This window comes from Coregonus lavaretus (assembly GCF_964263955.1).
Source record: "Coregonus lavaretus genome assembly, chromosome: 26".
NCBI classification, from domain to species: Eukaryota; Metazoa; Chordata; class Actinopteri; order Salmoniformes; family Salmonidae; genus Coregonus; species Coregonus lavaretus.
Genome location: NC_140013.1, coordinates 7,110,965 through 7,124,195, shown reverse-complemented (window position 1 = coordinate 7,124,195; position 13,231 = coordinate 7,110,965).

Sequence of the window (13,231 nt, the reverse complement as noted above, 5' to 3'; positions counted from 1 at the left end):
GTTTGTATTGTAACCAAGGACTTCACGTTTCGTACCGTTTGTTGTTTAGCTCGTGTGATCATTCAAATTAAAAATATGTTCGCATTCCACGCTGCGCCTTGGTCCTCTGTGTCCGACGAACGTGACACAGTCTTTCCTGGTTGAGGGTTGATGAGAGATGAACTGCTTCTCTTCTAGTTTTAATGATAAATATTATTGTGTTGAAAATTCCAGATTGTCTGCATAATCAAATAACACACAGCTCAGACACCCATACATACCCCACAAGACATGCCACCAGGAGTCTCTTCACAGTCCCCAAGTACAAAACGAATTCACGGCAACGCACAGTATTATACAGCACCATGATCGCATGGAACTCCCTTCCATCTCCAATTACTCAAGCAAATAGCAAAATTATATTGAAAAAATTGATAAAACAACATCTCATGGCACAATAGGGATTGTGAAATGACACACTATCAGAGACACACTATCACAGACACACTCTTTCACACTCTAACACACTCAATCTACACACACATTATTCTTTAGTTATTTGTTTGTATATCATTGTATTTTAAAGTTGTTTGACTGTTCTTGTCGATCAGTGTATCAGTGGTTTGTTACTTGTCTTGTTTTATGTTTTTGTGTGGACCTCAGGAAGAATAGCTGCTGCTTTGTAAAAAGCTAATGAGGATCCGAATAAACCAAACCAATACGGTGATGGAGTAGGGTGGCAGCAGGATGATTAGGTGTTGGAGAGGGTTTGATCCCTGCCATGACCAACTCAGTCATGGCTGAGTCATCCAGTGAGTACTGTTTTGGTCTGCTTGGAGGAAAATGCATGACTACTCCAATATGGTTTGCATGAGTAATCTTGTTATTACCCCTGACCTTTTGAACTTTCCAAATGTGAGTTCCGACTCTTTAACTCTGCTTCCCCTAGTCTCTTCTCCATCTTCTCTCCTCACTCATCACACAGTCACTGTGACCAGCTACTGTCACTAATAAATAGACCAGCTACTATCACTAATAAAAACAGAGAGCCTTCCACCCTTGTCCTGAGGACAACTCTCACAAGATGCAGACAAAACAAATGGCTGGTCCCAACCATGACATCCCACATGATGAAAACCTAGACGGTCACATACGCTGATCTATTTTCCGCAGAGTGCAAATATATTGTGTTGGGATCTTTGCACAGTGTGATGGCTGGCTTCACTTTCCACACTCTCACTCACCTAACAGGAAGGCCAGGCAGACCTGTAGCTAGCCACCTGTCTGTGACAGCTAGTGAGTCCTCCCCTATCTCCCATTTGCCAAAAGGATGAGAGGTTGAATAGAATCGGATCAAATCTGTCCAAGGACAACCTCTGGGAAGGTCCCAGCTTAATTTGTCTTCCCGCGGTGCAGCCATTGGCCTAATGCCATGTTTAAAGTGAATCTGAACTTTTACTCAAAACGTTCTCTCTCTCTCTCTCTCTTTCCCCTCCACCTTTTTTCTTTTAGTATTTAGGAAGGGGAAACACAGCGGATACAGTTGGTTTTCCTCAAACTGGGCAACCAGGAGATTGGCAGTGACAAAGCAAGCCATTAATGATTGCAGAGGAAATAGAGAAAGCCCAGAAATTACTTCAAAAAACAAGCTTCCAATTTGATGTTAAAATATTTACTTTTGTCCACCCGTGGGAGGTCTCAGTTTCCCGTCCTGCTCTGTCTCTGCGCGCCAGCGATAAATTAAATCCTTCTTCGTTGCATTAATCTGGAATCCCAGACACATTAGACCGGCCTGGTAACTGTTTTCAGTCCTCATACAAACGCAGGGGGTCACGCACGACATGTCAGATGGTGTTTATGTATCGGAGACAAATCTAGTGAACTGTTCTAATGTGGGGTAATACACTGGCCTGACCATGTGGGGAGGCCATGACGATATTAACATCGCTCTGAAACTCTGTGTTAGAGTCATTAATGGATATAGGCCTATTCCTTCATAGTGAGGCATACATCCATCAAAAAGACAGGGGGATGTCCAATACTCTATACCCTGCATGGTAACAGACATTAGGCAATCATTCTCAGCACCTCTCCGTTACAGTTGTCTGTGTTGTGTTCAGTGCTTCACGCTGGTAATGGTCCAGATGATGTGAGTCAATATGTAAAGCTCTAGGGGGGAGCTTGTGAAAAGCACTTCAGAAATGCATTCCATTATTAATAACTCATAGCTGTAGTCCCCTGTTTTTCGCTTAAAAATCAATCTGTGGACACCTTAGGTCGAAATGGCTTGCATTGAAAAATAGCCCTGGTTCACACGGACATAGTAGTATATGTTTTTAGCCTGTGTGACATAGGATGTGAAATCTGAAACCAGTTGAAGCTGGGATGTCCCTCCTACCATTTTATTCGCTCTTCCGACTGTCCATCAACTCCTGGCTGAACCCTACCTCACAGCAACTGACAAAGCACATGCCTGCAATCCTTACATCATAGCGCAGCAGTAGAGAGTGGTTTCAGAGATCAATTTACAGCCATTAATCTAAAATAAATTATAGATTTTAAACCAAAAACAATTTCTGTTTGTCATAGATGGACAATATTAATATGAGATGAAAGGCGAGTTCCTAACGAGTTATGTGAGACTTTCACAGTGATGGGGGCAGATGCTTTGATCAAGAGAGACCTTTACAAAATATGTACATTTTCTCTAACACTCAACATACAAATACTGTATATTTTACAGTTATAAGGAAGGTGAAATCTTAGTTAGTCATTTTAATCCTTAGTCATACAGTTTTGTTGAATAGGAAATATTAAATACTTTAAACTTTCATATTTGTATCATATTTGTACTGTGTACTTGAGCTTGTGTCCTCAAAAGTGACTACACCTCAGCCATGTATAGCCATTTTTACCAGAAAGTTTAGATTGTAATGTTCTTGGAGTGTGCAGCATGAGTAGTTATTGTTTATGGCCCTCTCATGATAAATAATTACTTTTGGGGATCACATACGTTACATTTTCGATTACATTTAACTGGTTTTAATCAAACAAAGCAAGCAGCATCTAATTTGTGATTACACACAACATGAGAAGGGTAAATAAAGCCATGAGTGGAGTATGTGTTTATAGTGTCCTAACATATTGAATTAGGCTACATAAATCCACTTTCACCATAAATAAATGTTTCTTTCTTTTTCTTGGCATAAAACCGCCCTGGGACTTACTGCCCTCTTGTGTTAGGATTGGTTAACACACAATCATTTTGCTGTCAGGGTGGTCGAAATCACACTACTGGTATAAGGTATTGTATTTCAGGATTAATGAGAAAAGTTGTAACAAAATGCGGGAAATGTTTCACATACAGTTGTTTGTGTACCTTGACACTGTGTAAATATCTCAAGATGAAGAATATGCACACCTGCCAATCAGGGTTGGATAGCTTACATTCTACTATAAATGTAATCCATTAGTTACTACTTACCTTTCCAAAATTGTAATCAGTAACGTAACTTTTGGATTACCCAAACTCAGTAACATAATCTGAAAATTATGAAACACAGAGAGACGATCCATTTCTGATTGTCATTGGGTATAGGGTCTATGTAACTACAGCTGACAGACCTGAGTGGACCCGAATGGATCTGAAGACCGCTCTGCATAGCCTATAGCATATTTATTTTACGCTAATAAGGTGAATTTATTGACTTATAGAAGGCCTAGCCAACCTGTAAAGACCTATTTGTTAAGAATAATAGCAACTTGGCTGATAAACATACTTTTTTGGTCTGGTCGGGTCTAGGTCTGATGGTCGTCGGGTCCATTCAGGTTCGGGTCTGATTGTTCTCGGGTCCGTTTGACTCTGGGGCCCCCTTTTCTATGATAGATCCTTTCGGGTCCGGGTCTGATTGTTCTCGGGTCCGTTCGGGTCTTTTAAGACCCGATAAGACCTCTATAATAGGTTGATTAGGTTACATGCTTAGGTTCCGTGATTGCCATGGTGCCATGTGGTCGCCTAGGCAGAGAACTCTGCAATTTTTTGTATGTATTTCATTATTTGTTTATATTATATATGTTTTTAATAAAAATGCAATTTATATTTTTGTTAACTTATTGAGGGTTGAACTGAAATATCTGGTGGTAACTCATGGAGAAAAGGCCAGTTTATTTGCTAGCTAGCTGGCTAATGGTATTTGAATGATGCATCACAGCACCAGCTTTTTGTTCCATATGTCCAAGCTCCTGCAGGATGTGGACTGCAATGTGAAAGAATGGCAGAGGCTCGACTCATTGGGGACTGTTCAAAACTACTTTCAAGGTGTGGTGGTCTTTTCTGGCACTTTTACAGTTGCCGAAGCATCACCCAGCCTAGCTGACAATCCAGCCTACCTACAGAGGACGAGGAAACTGCATGCCTGATGAAGAGTGCCGGGCCTGTCTACCCAGCTAACAATTCTAGGGAGAGAAAACGTTTTTGTGTGCAGTTTTCCGTTAGTTAGGGGGACACTCTATGTATGTTAGTAAAAACCTCCCGAGAACCTATTTAGCATGTTTTGGTGTTAGAGTTAACATTCCCTAAATGTAAAAAAGAACTTAGCCAGAAAGTGGTTGCCATGTTCTCAGAATATCCAAGACAGGTTTCATTGGAAAGTTGAAAGAACATTGCTGTGTCCAGTTTTCTGAGGGTTTGGTATTTTGCTATTGTATTAGGATCCCCATTAGCTTTTGCGAAAGCAGCAGCTACTCTTCCTGGGGTCCGCACAAAACATGAAACATTACATATTACAGAACATTAATAGAAAAAAACAGCTCAAGGACAGAACAACATACATTTAAAAACGGCACACATAGCCTATATATCAATATACAGTTGAAGTCGAAGTTTACATACACCTTAGCCAAACACATTTAAACTCAGTTTTTCATAATTCCTGACATTTAATCCTAGTAAAAATTCCCTGTTTTAGGTCAGTTAGGATCACCACTTTATTTTAAGTGTGTGAAATGTCAGAATAATTGTAGAGAATTATTTAATTAAGCTTTTATTTATTTCATCACATTCCAGTGGGTCTGAAGTTTACATACACTCAATTAGTATTTGGTAGCATTGCCTTTAAATTGTTTCACTTGGGTCAAACGTTTCAGGTAGCCTTCCACAAGCTTCCCACAATAAGTTGGGTGAATTTTTGCCCATTCCTCCTGACAGAGCTGGTGTAACTGAGTCAGGTTTGTAGGCCTCCTTGCTCGTACACGCTTTTTCAGTTCTGCATACAAATGATCTATAGGATTGAGGTCAGGGCTTTGTGATGGCCACTCCAATACCTTGACTTTGTTGTCCTTAAGCCATTTTGCCACAACTTTGGAAGTATGCGTGGGGTCATTGGCCATTTGCGACCAAGCTTTAACTTCTTGACTGATGTCTTGAGAAGTTGCTTCAATATATCCACATAATTTTCCTTCCTCATGATGCCATCTATTTTGTGAAGTGCACCAGTCCCTCCTGCAGCAAAGCACCCTCACAGCATGATGCTGCCACCCCCGTGTTTCACGGTTGGGATGGGGTTCTTCGGCTTGCAATTACCCCCTTTTTCCTCCAAACATAACGATGGTCATTATGGCCAAACAGTTCTATTTTTGTTTCATCAGACCAGAGGACATTTCTCCAAAAAGTAAGATCTTTGTCCCCATGTGCAGTTGCAAATCGTAGTATGGCTTTTTTATGGCGGTTTTGGAGCAGTGGCTTCTTCCTTGCTGAGCGGCCTTTCAGGTTATGTCGATATAGGACTCGTTTTACTGTGGATATAGATACTTTTGTACCAGCATCTTCACAAGGTCCTTTGCTGTTGTTCTGGGATTGATTTGCACTTTTCGCTACAAAGCATGTTCATTTCTCGGAGAAAGAACGCGTCTCCTTCCTGAGCGGTATGACGGCTGCGTTGTTCCATGGTGTTTATACTTGCGTACTATTGTTTGTACAGATGAACGTGGTACCTTCAGGCATTTGGAAATTGATCCCAAGGATGAACCAGACTTGTGGAGGTCTACAACATTTTTCTGAGGTCTTGGGTGATTTCTTTTGATTTTCCCATGATGTCAAGCAAAGAGGCACTGAGTTTGAAGGTAGGCCTTGAAATACGTCCACAGGTACACCTCCAATTGACCCAAATTATGTCAATTAGCCTATCAGAAGCTTCTAAAGCCATGACATCATTTTATGGAATTTTCAAAGCTGTTTAAAGGCACAGTCAACTTAGTGTATGTAAACTTCTGACCCACTGGAATTGTGATACAGTGAATTATAAGTGAAATAATCTGTCTGTAAACAATTGTTGGAAAAATTACTTGTGTCATGCACAAAATAGATGTCCTAACCGACTTGCCAAAACTATAGTTTGTTAACAAGAAATGTGTAGAGTGGTTGAAGTGTATGTAAACTTCCGACTTCAACTGTATACTGTACAACCAAAATATCTAGGTCAAATAGGAGAAATATGTTGTGCCGTGAGGTGTTGCTTTACCTGTTTTTTGAAACCAGGTTTGCTGTTCATTTGAGCAATATGAGATGGAAGGGAGTTCCATGCAATATTGGCTCTATATAATACTGTACACTTTCTTGAATTTGTTCTAGATTTGGGGACTGTGAAAAGACCCCTGGTGGCATGTCTGGTGGGGTAAGTATGTGTGTCAGAGCTGTGTGTAAGTTGACTATGGAAACAATTTGGAATTTTCAACACATTAACGTTTCTCATAAAAAGAAGAAGTGATGCAGTCAGTCTCTCCTCAACTCATAGCCAAGAGAGACTGGCATGCATATTATTTATATTAGCCCTCTGATTACAATGAAGAGCAAGACATGCCGCTCTGTTCTGGGCCAGCTGCAGCTTATCTAGGTCTTTCTTTGCAGCACTTGATCACGTGACTGGACAATAATCAAAATAAGACAAAACTAGAGCCTGCAGGACTTGATTTTTGGAGTGTGGTGTCAAAAAATCAGAGCATCTCTTTATAAGACCTCTCCGCATCTTCGCAACCATTTAATCTATATGTTTTGACCATGACAGTTTAGGTAACACCAAGTAATTTAGTCTCATCAACTTGTTCAACAGACACATCATTCATTACCAGATTCAGCAGAGGTCTATAACATAGGGAATGATTTGTACCAAATAAAATGCTCTTAGTTTTAGAGATGTTCAGGCCCAGTTTATTACTGGCCACCCATTCCAAAAACTGACTGCAACTCCTTGTTCAGGGTTTCAGTGACTTCATTAGCTGTGGTTGCTGACACGTACAGTACCAGTCAAAAGTTTGGACACACCTAGTCATTCAAGGGCTTTTCTTAATTTTTACTATTTTCTACATTGTAGAATAAAAGTGAAGACATCATAACTATGAAATAACACATATGGAATCATGTAGTAAACAAAAACGTGTTAAACAAATCAAAATATATTTTAGATTTTAGATTCTTCAAATGGCTGCCCTTTGCCTTGCTAACAGCTTTGCACACTATTGGCATTCTCTCAACCAGCTTCAACTGGAATGCTTTTCCAACAGTCTTGAAGGAGTTCCCACATATGCTGAGCACTTGTTGGCTGCTTTTCCTTCACTCTGAGGTCCGACCAATCCCAAACCATCTCAATTAGGTTGAGGTAGGGGGATTGTGGAGGCCAGGTCATCTGAAGCAGCACTCCATCCTTCTTGGTAAAATAGCCCTTACACAGCCTGGAGGTGTGTTGGGTCATTGTCCTGTTGAAAAACAAATTATAGTCCCACTAAGCCCAAACCAGATGGGATGGCGTATCGCTGCAGAATGCTGTGGCAGCCATGCTGGTTAAGTGTGCCTTGAATTCTAAATAAATCACAGACAGTGTCACCAGCAAAGCACCCCCACACCAAAATGCCTCCTCCTCCATGCTTTACGGTGGGATATACACATGCGGAGATCATCCATTCCCCCACACCGTGTCTCACAAAGACACGGCGGTTGGAACCAAAAATCTCATATTTCCAACGGTCTAATGTCCATTGCTCGTGTATCTTGGCCCAAGCAAGTCTCTTCTTATTATTATTGGTGTCCTTTAGTAGTGCTTTCTTTGCAGAAATTCGACCATGAAGGCCAAAAGTACTCATTACATTTTGAATACTTAGCAGGACAGGAAAATTGTCAAATTCACACACTTATCAAGAGAACATCCCTGGTCATCCCTAATGCGTCTGATCTGGCGGATTCACTAAACCCAACACACATGCTTCGTTTGTAAATTATGTCTGAGTGTTGGAGCGTGCCCCTGGCAGCGTTCATGTCCGGGATAAGTTGTACTCCGGCAGCGTTCATGGCCAGGATAAGTTGTTTTCTCTTCTGACGCACAGCTTCAGGATAGTCCTTGTTGAGGATGATATACGTTCCTCTCAAGTCCTTGGCTCTTTCCAGAACAGCTACCTTGTCCTTGAACCTCACGAACTTGACCGCTATCGGCCTGGGCCTGTCACCTGGGCCGGTTGTGGGTTTTCCAGTCCTGTGGGCGCACTCCACCTCGATCTTCCTGTGGTCCATCTTCAGTTTCTCCAAGATCATTTCCCTTCGTCCAGGTCTCGTGGAGGTTCTGCAATTTCAGCCACAACCATGTTGTTCCCCCTTGATTATCCATTGAGATAATCTGATTTCTCCATCATTGTTTTCATGGATTCAAATACAGAACTGATGTCCTTGCTCAATGACTTACAGATTGCTGTCATCTTGACGTTTTCCTGTTTAAACTCATCAAGCTGACCCTAGGAGAACTGCAAACTGTTCTTCAGGTCTTGGACCTCACTGGTCTTTTATTATACTGAACAAAAATATAAACAAAACAAGCAACAATTTCAAAGATTTTACTGAGTTACAGTTCATAGAAGAAAATCAGTCAATTTTAATAAATTAATTAGGCCCTAATCTATGGATTGGGCAGGGGCGCAGCCATGGGTGGGCCTGGGAGGGCATAGGCCCACCCACTTGGGAGCCAGGTCCACCCACTGGGGAGCCATGCCCAGCCAATCAAAATGAGTTTTTCTCCACAAAATGACTTTATTACAGACAAACATACTCCTCAGCACCCCCCCCCCCCCCCCCCCCCCTCTCCTCAGATGATCCCGCAGGTGAAGAAGCCTGATGTGGTGGTCCTGGACTAGCGTGGTTACACGTGGTCTGCGTTTGTGAGGCCGGTTGGATGTACTGCCAAATTCTCTAAAACAACAACTTATGGTAGACAAATGAACGTTTAATTCTCTGGCAACAGCTCTGTTGGACATTCCTGCAGTCAGCATGCCAATTGCACATTCCCTCAAAGGTTGAGACTACTGTGGCATGGTATTGTGTGTCAACACTGCACATTTTAGAGTGGCCTTTTATTGTCCCCAGCACAAGATGCACCTGTGTGATGATCATGCTGTTTAATCAGATTCTTGATATGCCACAATTGTCAGGTGGATAGATTATCATGGCAAATGAGAAATGCTCACTAACAGGGATGTAAACAAATTTGGGCAAAAATTTGACAGAAATAAGCTTTTTGTGCATATGGAACATTTCTGGGATCTTTTATTTCAGCTCAAGAAACATGGGACCAACACTTTACATGTTGCGTTTATTTTTGTTCAGTGTATATTTATATTCCGAACTCTTGACATTGCTCATTCTGATATGTCTTAATTGATGTATTACAATTTTTGGGACTTATGTGTATTGTTTTGTATATTTTTTGTTTTGTTTGTTTTTTCACCTTTATTTAACCAGGTAAGCCAGTAGAGAACAAGTTCTCATTTACAACTGCGACCTGGCCAAGATAAAGCAAGGCAGTGCGATTAAAACAACAACACAGAGTTACATATGGGGTAAACAAAACATAAAGTCAAAAATACAACAGAAAATATATATACAGTGTGTGCGAATGTAGTAAATTATGGAGGTAAGGCAATAAATAGGGGGATTGGAAGTGATGCAGACAATTACATTGATGGAAGTTACAATCTATCTGCAATATTAAGCTGATCTACCCCCACAAAAAATAAAAAATACAATAAAAAAATAAATAGGCCATAGTGCAAAATAGTTACAATTTCTTATTAACACTGGAATGATAGATGTGCAAATAGAGATACTGGGGTGCAAATTAGCAACAATATTTGTTAGGTATTACTGCACTGTTGGCACTAGAAACGTACATTTACATTACATTTTAGTCATTTAGCAGACACTCTTATCCAGAGCGACTTACAGTTAGTGAGTGCATACATTCTTTTTTATACTGGCCCCCCGTGGGAATCAAACCCACAACCCTGGCATTGCAAACATCATGCTCTACTGAGCTACATCCCTGCTGGCCATTCCCTCCCCTACCCTGGACCAATTGTACACCGCCCCATGGGTATCCCGGTTGCGGCCGGCTACGACAGAGCCTGGATTCGAACCAGGATCTCTAGTGGCACAGCTAGCACTGCGATGCAGAGCCTTAGACCACTGCACCACTCGGGGTACAAATGCAACTCATTTACACACCCCCGTACAGGACAAAGATTTAAGATCAAAGGCCTGATTACCTGCATGTCCACCAATGTTGTTTACATGTTGAAATGTCCTTGTGGTCTGTCTTACATAGGGAAAACCCGCAGAAGCCTTAAGACACAGATCTGTGAGCCCCGCAGCAATATACGGACAGGTGAGACAAAAAATCAGGTTGCTGTTCATTTTGTACAAGCTGGACATCCTATTAGTTCTCTGAGATACATTGGAATAGAAATGGTCAAGACGTCACGCAGGGGAGGGGACATTGAGAGGAAACTTCTTCAAAGGGAATCTTTCTGGATCCACAGGTTCAACACACTGTCTCCTCTTGACCTTAATGAGGAGTTTGACTTGAAACCGTTTTTATAGTTTCATTATGTCCAAATGGTGTGTGGTTTAAAAAAAAATCCTAATTGAACATTATGTGAATATTGTTTGTATGTTACTGTAAATATTGATTGCATTCCTTGTATATGATCATATATTTTGATACATTGAATGTTAATATTGTGAACCTATGTTATACATTTTTTACCTCCTGTTTCAGGAAGTGATGTCACTGAGTACTGCCCCTATATATAGGACCTTCCACCCCCACCTGGGATATGGATGCCTGATGAAGACCTAAGGGTCGAAACGTTGTTATAAATAAATATCACCTGGGAGCATGAGCAGCAGTGTGCGGCATTTTCCTTTCTGTACATGACCAAAAGTATGTGGCCACTTGCTTGTCAAACATCTCATTCCAAAATCATGGGCATTAAAATGGAGTTGGTCCCCTCTTTGCTGCTATAACACCCTCCACTCTTCTGGAAGGCTTTCTGCTAGATGTTGGAACATTGCTGCGGGGACTTGCTTCCGTTCAACCACAAGCATTAGTGAGGTTGGGCACTGATGTTGGGCGATTAGGCCTGGCTTGCAGTCGGCGTTCCAATTCATCCCAAAGGTGTTCGATGGGGTTGAGGTCAGGGCTAGACATGTTGGGCCTAGACATTTCCACTTCACAATAACAGCACTTATAGTTGATCGGGGAAGCTCTGGCAGGGCAGAAATTTTGACGAACTGACTTGATGGAAAGGTGGCATCCTATGACGGTGCCACGTTGAAAGTCACTGAGCTCTTCAGTAAGGCCATTCTACTGCCAATGTTTGTCTATGGAGATTGCATGGCTGTGTGCTCGATTTTATACGCCTGTCAGCAATGGGTGTGGCTGAAATAGCCAAATCCACTAATTTGAAGGTGTGTCCACATACTTTTGCATATATAGATTTGATTCCGCATAGGCTGGTTCTGGTATTTTTTCAATAATTGGTCTTTTGACCAATCAGATCAACTCTGAAAATCTCAGAATTGGGCTGCCTGTGTAAACGCAGACGTGTGGATTTCAAAAAGACAGTGTAGAGATGCTCAGCTATATAAAATTAATAAGTACTGATAATTGATGAGGTAGCGGAAATGTGGTCATTATTCTTGCTCAAGGGGTAATCCTACAGATTTCCATCTTTCAATGAGAAACTGATTTTAATTAGATTAGTTAGGGGTGTTGTGCCTGTTACCATATAATGAAATTAACAGACATTGCTAAGAATGTCAGAGTAGTGTGAGTACCCTGGCAGGTGTCAAACCCAGGCCACCAACACCAATGACAAATACCCTAACCACTGTCCCAATAAGGGATATCCCTAGGGCATGTGCTTATCAGGCCAGTATAGTTAGGACCTGTCCAGAAGCAAACCTTAACCCCTTCTCCTTAGGCACTTGTGTAGATCTGAAACAACTGGATAGGTGTAAGCAATAGGGTGAATGCACTTCTAAGTAAATCTCAGTTCTGTTAAAAGTAAAAACTATTTTATTGATCATGGTGATTCAGGATTAACATTAAAACAGGGTAAAATGCCCCACCAACATAAGACCACTATACAGAAAGCTCTAAAATTGCTATAATAAGTCAATCAAATCAATGATGAGAGAATAGTCAGATTAACTGCTAACTAACGCAGACATGGTGGCGTAGCAGAAAGATTGGAAGGCCATGAACCTAAGAGGTTGTGAGTTCAAAAAGGGCCTTGATGGGCTCTGCAACAGTAACAAGGTGTGATGTGTAATGAAATCATTTTTGGGGTGGAGAATGTTTCTTTGGGACCATCAGGTGACGTTATGGAATATTCTCCAAACCCTCAGATAAATTGTCATATGAATGTTCTTGCAACGTTCCATGTTCTGTATATGTTTGGTGGGACGTTGATGGAATATTGTCCTAACCCTCAGAAAACTGGACACAGGAATGTTCTTGCAACTTTCCAATGAAACATGTCTAGAACATTAATATTGGCTATTCTGAGAACATGATAACCACGTTCTGGGTAAATTCTGTTTGACATTTAGGGAAGGTTCTCCTAACTCTAATGCCAAAACATGCTTAATAGGTTCTCAGGAGGTTTGCTAACATACATAGAATGTTCCTCTAACTAACGGAAAACTGGACACTCAAACATTACGGGTAACATTACAAAAACGTTCTCTCTCCCTAGAATTGTTAGCTGGGTTTACAGTGGCTACAAATATCAACATGCTGATATTTAGGATATTTATTTTTGCCTCCACTTAATCGGTTTCAAATGCTAATGAATATCCATGAAGAACAACTTATTGAAAATGTATTATTCAGCTCAACTGATCATACAATATCATTTTCATGAAGTTAATTAA